Source organism: Bos indicus x Bos taurus, chromosome 17, assembly GCF_003369695.1.
Source record: "Bos indicus x Bos taurus breed Angus x Brahman F1 hybrid chromosome 17, Bos_hybrid_MaternalHap_v2.0, whole genome shotgun sequence".
Classification (NCBI taxonomy): domain Eukaryota; kingdom Metazoa; phylum Chordata; class Mammalia; order Artiodactyla; family Bovidae; genus Bos; species Bos indicus x Bos taurus.
In genome coordinates this window covers 45,791,903-45,800,820 of record NC_040092.1, presented here as the reverse complement: position 1 = coordinate 45,800,820, position 8,918 = coordinate 45,791,903, and positions in this window count along the sequence as shown.

The following is an 8,918-nucleotide window of genomic DNA, read 5'->3' as shown; positions in this document are numbered from 1 at the left end:
ACAACATAATGTTTTCCAATATTCAATATGAATCAGTTATAGAGGTCTGCTATGCAACGTTGTGCCTATAGTTAACAGTACTGTCCTGCATATCTAAATTTTTATTCAGTGTTAACATATTAAATGTTTTTTGTAACCACAATAGTAATTTAATCCAGTCATTTATTACATGAAATATTATGTAGCTGTTTAAAATAATGGAACAAAAGTGTACCTAATTACCTGGAAAATACTAAAGAAAAATAAGTACAACTATACATATAATAAAATCTGCTTTTCAAGTTTAAAAAAAATAGAGTACATGGCAATGAGAAGTCATTTTCTTATTTGTTCAGTCACTCTTTCAATATTCTCTTTGTTTCAAAACCTACTTCACTCAAAATAAATTTTCAATTGCAAATCAGTTAAATTACTCTGCAATATAATGTCATTATAATGCACCCATGCTTGAAGTTATTTCTGCTTATAATTAATTTTAAACTTGGCTTAACATGCCCTCCCTTACACAGCTTAATCTTCTACCACATCATAATATTAAGTCACATGGAATTTTACCCTCTTAGAGGAATTTTCCACTCTCATCTTGTGTTCTTTTTGAGCACACTATGCTTTCAATATTACCGTTTTAGACTGTGTGCACTTCTATCACAGCTTCATTTGCCTAAAACCTTCCTGAAAAACTGATTTACATCAAGTATCCTTAATATGTATTTCTATTAAACTGCTACTTTTTATAATATATTTAAGACCAAAACTACAATTGAATATTTAATTGTCTGGCTCTTAGGACTTCTAGCAAATTTGGGAAACTCTGCAGTGGCCACAGGACTGGAAAAGGTCAGTTTTCCTTCTATTCCCAAAGAAAGACAATGCCAAAGTGTTCAAACTACCACACGATTGCACTCATCTCACATGCTAGCAAAGTTATGCTCAAAATTCTCCAAGATAGGCTTCAACAGTATGTGAATCAAGAACTTCCAGATGTTAAAATTGGATTTAGAACAGGCAGAGGAACCAGAGATAAAATTGTCAACATTCGTTGGATCATAGAAAAAGCAAGAGAGTTCCAGAAAAAAACATTTGCTTCATTGACTATTGAAAAGCCTTTGATTGTGTGGATCACAACAAACTATGGAAAACTCTTAAAGATATGGGGATACCAGACCACCTTATCTGCCTCCTGACAAATCTGTATGCAGGTCAAGAAGCAACAGTTAGAACCGGGCATGGAACAATGGGCTGGTTCAAAATTGGGAAAGGAGTACAACAAGGCTATATATTGTCATCCTGCTTATTTAACTTATATGTAGAGTGAAGTGAAAGTTTTTCAGTCGTGTTCGGCTCTTTGCAACCCCATGGACTATACAGTCCACGGAATTCTCCAGGCCAGAATCCTGGAGTGGGTAGCCTTTCCCTTCTCCAGGGCATCTTCCCAACCCAGGGATCGAACTCAGGTCTCCCACATTGCAGGAATATTCTTCAGCAGCTGAGCCACAAGGGAAGCCCATATGCAGAGTACATCATGCAAAATGCTGGACTGGATGAAACATAAGCTGGAGTCAAGATAGTTGGGAGAAATATCAATAACCTCAGATATGCAGATATCACCACCCTAATGGCAGAAAGCAAAGGAAAACTAAAGAGGCTCTTTATGCAGGTGATTGAGGAGAGTGAAAAAAGCTGGTTTAAAACTCAACATTCAAAAAATGAAAATCATGGTATCCAATCCCATCATTTCATGGCAAATAGATGGGGAAACAATGGAAACAGTGATAGACTTTATTTTCTTGGGCTCCAAAATCACTGCAGATAGTGACTACAGCCATGAAATTAAAAGACATTTGCTCCTTGGAAGAAAAGCTTTGATAAATCTAAACAGTATATCAAAAAGCAAAGACAGTACTTTGCTAAGGAAGTCTGTATAGTCAAAGCTGTGGTTTTTCCAGTAGTCATGTATGGATGTGAGAGTTGGACTATAAAGAAATCTGAGAGTCAAAGAATTTATGCTTTTGAACTGTGGTGTTGGAGAAGACTCTTGAGAGTCTCTTGGACTGCAAGGAGATCAAACCAGGCAATCGTAAAAGAAATCAGTCCTGAATATTCATTGGAAGGACTGATGCTGATGCTGAAGCTGAAGCTATAATACTTTGGCCACTTGATGTGAAGAGCCGACCCATTAGAAAATACATTGATCCTGGAAAAGATAAAGGCAGGAGGAGAAGGGGACAACAGAGGATTAGATAGTTAAATGGCATCACTGACTTGATGGACATGAGTTTGAGCAAGCTCCAGGAGCTCGTGGTGAACAGGGAAGCCTGGAGGGAAGTGCTGCAGTCCATGGGGTCGCAAAGAGTTGTACATGACAGTGACTAAACTGAACTGAACTAAGTCTGCTTGCTTGTAAACTTAATGGAGATGGAGTTAAACCCTCTGATTCCTAATGGAATGCTATCTAGAAAAAGTACTAACTTTAGCTAACCTTCCTGAAAACTTAGTCTAAATGCTAAGAGAGTCTGAGACACCTTGTTTAAAGGCTTCCAGTCCCAAATGGTACAGAGACAAGTCTAGGTATATAACCATCAATGCAGGCTGAGTAAATATGTGGTAGAGAAAGTAAGAGTTCAAAAAGTGTTAAACTTTAAAAAATTGAAGACAATAGATATGAAGCATTTTGGAATTTTCAGTAAAGGAAAAAATAAAACACAAATTCTTCAGTGGGGGAAAATAGTATCATTTACTACAACATTATTATAATGGCTTATGTTTCTAATCACAACCCTTGGCATCAAAGCAAAGAATAATTTATATTAGCATAGGAATTTTAAAATTTTAATCTTCACCTCATAAAGTTTTACACTTAAATTTAACTTTTCTTAGATGTTCCATGATACAAATTTTCAATTTTCTGGAAATCAAAGCTAGCCTGATAAGTGATAGCCAAATATTTATAAGTGATTTCAATCTTAGAGTTAAGGAACATCTTCTGTAGAAATCAAGAAGAAAAGAAACATTTACCAAAATTTATTTTCAATTTGAATTTGTGCTTTCATTTGATCATTTTTCTTTGATTGCTGGGCACCTCCTACACTTTACTACTCAGGAGAATCTTGGTTGATGCTTTGGCTCTCTATTGTTTATGAGCCAGATAATATGAAAAAACAAAAAGATTATTTGAACTTAATGTTGCAAAATGAGGGGATTTCCTGGCTGTCCAGTAGTTAGGACTAGGTGTTTTTACTGCCATGGCTGGAGTTCATTCCCTAGTTGGGAAACTGATTCTGTGAGTCACACAATGCTGCCCAAAAAAAGCCAGCAACAGGAAGAGGAAAATTGCAAGAGGAAAATGTTGTATGATTTATTTACTGTAAGTCAGCAAATGTTTGACTCATAATAAGTGATATCTGACTTCAATGAGTTTCTACTTAGATATTTGTGTGGTGGAATCAGAGGTTCTCAATGTAAGATTGTACAGGATGCTTTCATAAGGGCTGTTGCATAGAATACTGGTCCACGAGTCTTTAAATAATTTTGTGCAGAGCAGACTTATGATTTGCAAAAGAGGAATATAATTAGTAAAACAGTGCTAAACCAATGTGCTTGTTAACCTCTCAAATTGTTTATCAAGTAATGTGCTTTTTGATCACAGGCTTTATTTTTCAGGGCATTCCCCTTAGATGAACATTTCATGAACTATACTTTGAAGCATATTGCTAGATTTGTTTAGTTAGAAAACCAGTATAAAAAGCTAAGCAGTGCTTCTCTGGCTCAGTGGTAAAGAACTCACCTGCCAATGTAGGAGACACAGGTTTGATGCCTGATCTGTGATGATCCCACATGCCATGGAGCAACTAAGCCTGTGCACCACAGCTAATGAGTCCACGTGCACCAACTGCTGAAACCCACATACCATAGAGCCCGTGCTCTGCAATAAGCCACCACAATGAGAAGCCTGCACGCCACAGCTAGAGAGTAGCACCCACTCACTGCACCTAGAGAAAAGCATTCATAGCAGCAAAGACCTAGCACAGCCAAAAATAAATACAGTAACTAAAATTTAAAAAAGAAGCTAAGCAAAAATTTTTGTACATCCTCCCCTCCTATTCTCCAACGAGAACAAAGACAAAAAGAGGTTAAAAAACATCTTCATCCTACAATTATGGAAAATCAGACTTTGTAAATTATATCCTATGATGAAGAAAGCATGATTTGTCTATTTATTGTAATGTGCTTTATCGCGTGTTTTATTATCTATTTTGGCTTTGTCATTTAAAATAGAATCAGCTTTGATTGAAATGATTACCTCATCCTTAAACACAAGAAAACATTTGGAGAGGATTTGAGGATAATATAATTACCACACTATTAATATAAACAAAATATATATCATTAAAACTAAAAGATCACTCACTTGCATTTTAATATTAAATTTATTTTTGTCTACTTTTTTCCAGTTTTATTGAGATGTAATAAAAACATTATACAAACTGAAGGTGTACTGTGTGTTGATTTGATACACATATCATGCAAAATGATTACCACCAGAGGGTTAGCTAATGCCTTTATCATGACACATAGATACATGAAAGTAACCAACATGTGTACAACACCATGTGCTAGGCACAGGCCTAAGTCATCATTTAGTTGCTAAGTCATGTCTGACTCTCTTGCAACCTCATGTACTGTAGTCCACCAGGCTGCTCTGTCCATGGAATTTCCCAGGCAAGAATATTGGGATGGGCTGCCATTTCCTTCCCAAGGAGATCTTCCTGACCCAGAGATTGAACCTACATCTCTTGCATTGCAGGTGGATTCTTTACTGCTGAGCCACCTGGGAAGCCCATAGCCATAAGTATTTCTCACCAAATCTTTACAACAACAATCCTGTGGAGTTACATTATGATCATATCCTTAATTTATAGTTGGGAAAAGAGGCTGGTTAAAGTCAGGCAGTTTGCTAAGGGCACAAAGTAAGTACATGGCACAGCCAAATTTGAAAGTATATAGTCTGCCTTGAGAGTCCATACTCTCAAACATCCTTCTTTATAACACACCACATCATCATAGTAATAATCACTTGATATACTCATAATTCTTTTGTTTGGGCTTCTATGGATCAACAAACTTATGTTTCATTTTTATAGAAAACTATTAATATATTAATTAATATATTATTTGGAAAAAATATCCATTGACCTAACTACTTTTATTGGAGAAGGGGATTCTTTCCTGGAGTTTTCTTGCCTGGAGAATTCCATGGACAGAGGAGTCTCATGGGCTACAATCCATGGGATCGCAAAGAGGAGGATACAACTGAGTAACTAACACACACACTTTTATGAATTCTCATAAAATTATTGTTTCCTTGATGCATAAAAGATAATGTTATCTTGACATAGAGATGACAAAATGAAGAAAATTTAACACAAAAATAGAAGGAAGACTGAGTTGTCTTTCATAGTGGTAAAATCCTAATAATATTCAACTATTCACTATTGCTTCTATAATAATAATAATATGAATGTTTAATATGTCATCACTCTATTTTACAAGTATACATCATGTGTAAAATGTACACAGTAATTATATGTGTTTAAATGAATGCTATTCAATAACATTATTGTTATGATATTACCCTGTTTATATACTTTATTATTTCATTAATAGTAGAAGGTTAACCTACTTTACACATGGTAACAACACTAATTATTATTCTCTTATTCCAAGCCTGGCCCATAATTTTCAGTCTTTTTCTAAGTCCTGTGTAAAAACAAATAAGTCTCCCATTCAAACACCAGACAGCTAAAATGTAAGAAATATAGACAGTGTGATATTTATACAACAGTTAAAACTGCTATCTTCACAAAAGAAAATATTGTTTTGACTTGCAAACTAGAAAAAATAACTAGGGACGTCAGAATTGGAGAATAAATATAGACTCTAGATGTCATGTTCTTACACTGTCACAGTTCTGACCATAACTACACTTTAAAATGAAACTTGTGGATAAAGAGTATTTGAAGATAACATAAACTATAATGAGTATAACACATTCTCAGGCAAAATGACTGTATTTGAATTTTTTTCCTATTTGATCACCATTAATGAATATTTGATTAGCATTAAGGAATTCCCCAAGAAAGTGATGGCTAGAAGAATTTGGTGAAAACCATAATTCTGGAAAAATAAATAATTTGAGACTAATGTGCCTACACAGCATATCAGAAACCAAACTTGTACGTTCAAAAATTATTCCTCCAAGATTAATCTTTTTAGAGAACAATGAATAATTTATTTGAGTATTTTCTACCATGGGGGACATGGAGGGAAATATACATTATTTCTGCTACCCCCTTTTTTTTTGCATTAACATGATGTTCTCTTACAAGCTCCATGTATAAAACTAGATGAATGTTGCTGTTCAAATCTATGGAGTATGTAATGAGAACCCAAATTATCATTATCATGTATTATTTCAATATTTTTTTCAAAAACATGTATAGATCTATTTATCAATACATCATTTTTTTTAAGGAGTCACACTATACCTTTGGAATCTAGGTCATCTATTGAATTTTATTTTCAATATTTATCATGCAAAAATATTACCTAATAGAAGTGAAGAACTCTTATCCTGCTGTACCCATTGGTGAAGTCGGAAGTAACCAGTCACCAATTTTGTCCGAGTACTCCTTAATAAACAAGGACAGGGGTTATATGGTTATTCATTAGCTGTGCATGGTATAAGGCAGAAGATACTTCCAATTACCAAATACTGATAACAATGCAAAATGTATTTATCAAATACTTTTCCTGAACACAAGAAAATAATTCTGTTTAGGAGAGAAAAGGACAGGAATAAAGACAGGATGCTTTATCACTTCTAAAATTTTACAGGATGAAAAATGTGACCTGAAATATTATGTAGTAAAACTGAAATGGAAAATTATAAATGCAAATAGACCTATGTAATCTAATAAGAGTTAAGGGAGAATGGGCATGGAATAATAATGCAATTCTAGACAGAAGCAATGCTTTGTATAGTATGTTTTGCATAAAGGCCCTTTATGTCGGCAACTGCTGACAGCAATTGACCCAGAAAAGCAACCCCAACCTGAAAGAATTTTCTAAGTCAGTACTCTGTGAAAACTACAAAGGAGATAATTTGACAATGATTATATTAACAGTATAAAATGAGAATTATACATTTTCCAACTAGCATAATTATGTACTCCAAAATATAATTTGGGGTATGATGAAAACTCTTATCTTAGTAATGGTAGGTAATTGTCTTCTCTTGTCCTGTGGCTATCTTGTCTTTTATTTTTCTCTTTAATTCAATAGAATCTTGCTCTTCTGATCAATTTCTTCATGTACTATGCTGTTGTTTCATGTATGCTTCTTACCTGGAATGGTTGGTTACATCTTTCTGCTAATACTATCAGAAAGTTCTCAGTCGCCTGCATAAACATCATTTAAACTTGCTTTTAACTACTTTGTCTTTATCAATGATATGCTCAAGAGGATATCTGTGCTCCCATTTGCTTTGAAGAAATTTTTACCATTAGCTACTTATTAATAAGAAATGACTTTTCATTCCATTTATGTTATCGCACATCTGTAAATGCCTGTAATATGAATTGTGCTTCTTGAGCAAGTTGCCACAATATTCTGCCTAATTAAAATTCTTCTCTATTATGGCAGTGGGTGGGATGTTATAAATTTGTTTTCCTTTGGATGAAAAATAATAATGCCTGGTCTGTGTTGGCACTGGCTATCTTACATGTTGCAAAGAATCATTGATGCCCCAGGATTTTGTTTTGTTTTCTCTTAACAAAACATTAAACATTCCTCTCGGACTGAAATAGCCATTATAGTTTATCCTTTCCTTCCAATTTGCTGAGAGCAATAAAAGCTGGTAAGAAAGAATTCTGCCCTTAAGCATACAAATCAGTAGACATAATCAGAAGGAACTGTAATTTTTTCTTCCCAATACTTTCAATGATTCTAAAAACCTATGTTTAAATGATATGATTAAAATTACATGCAATTTTGTCTTTCTCTCATCCATCTCTGCTATAGCTTCTTGCAAAGACACTCTCATATGCTCATAACCAAGTACCTAGTAGTGGGACAATGCTTGTCCAATAGAATAGTTATAGCTGGGAAGAGATTGCTTTTATTTCATGGTAAGTTTTCCAAGTAAGATATACTTCTTATATGTTAACCTAGACCTAAGGCAAAGGCGCGCTTGTAAGAAGGTATAGCTTGTCTGGTCTCTGATATGGGCAAACTGGATGATGCTAATGACTCCCACTCTGTGAGAAGCATGGAATTGACTGCATCACTGAGTATGTACGATGGCAGCAGCATGGTTACAATGTATGTGTAATAAGTTAGGCTCTGGGACAGTGAAAGGGAGGAGTTTCCCAGAACTTATACCTAAGCTAATGCACTTTGAGTTAGACTTATAACTGAATTATTTTGATTTAATTTAATCAGTTTTAAAGTGTGTTAAATGAGATTAAAATATTTCTAGGTGTTTAAACTGTATTAATGGAATTAAATACGGTGCAAAACTGCCTACTTAGATAACAATCATGATTACTTTTCTTAATTGAAGTCCAGAGACCATTAACAAATGAACTGTTAGGTTATAGGAATGAAAATTGTCCACTCCTGTTTTTTTTTAAATAAAATTAAAAAAAAAAATGAGACAGGGAACAATTATATTGTCCTGTTTGCTACAAGATTTTTGCAAAAGTTATCATAATCCCTGAATTTATATGACTCAATACATCCATCAATGTCTCAAAAATGAAAAAAAAACAGAGAAAATACAGAAACTATAGCATTTGGAAAGCTTAATGATAATTCCATGTTAATATGAGTAATGGTAAAAATCATTCTACTTAAAACAA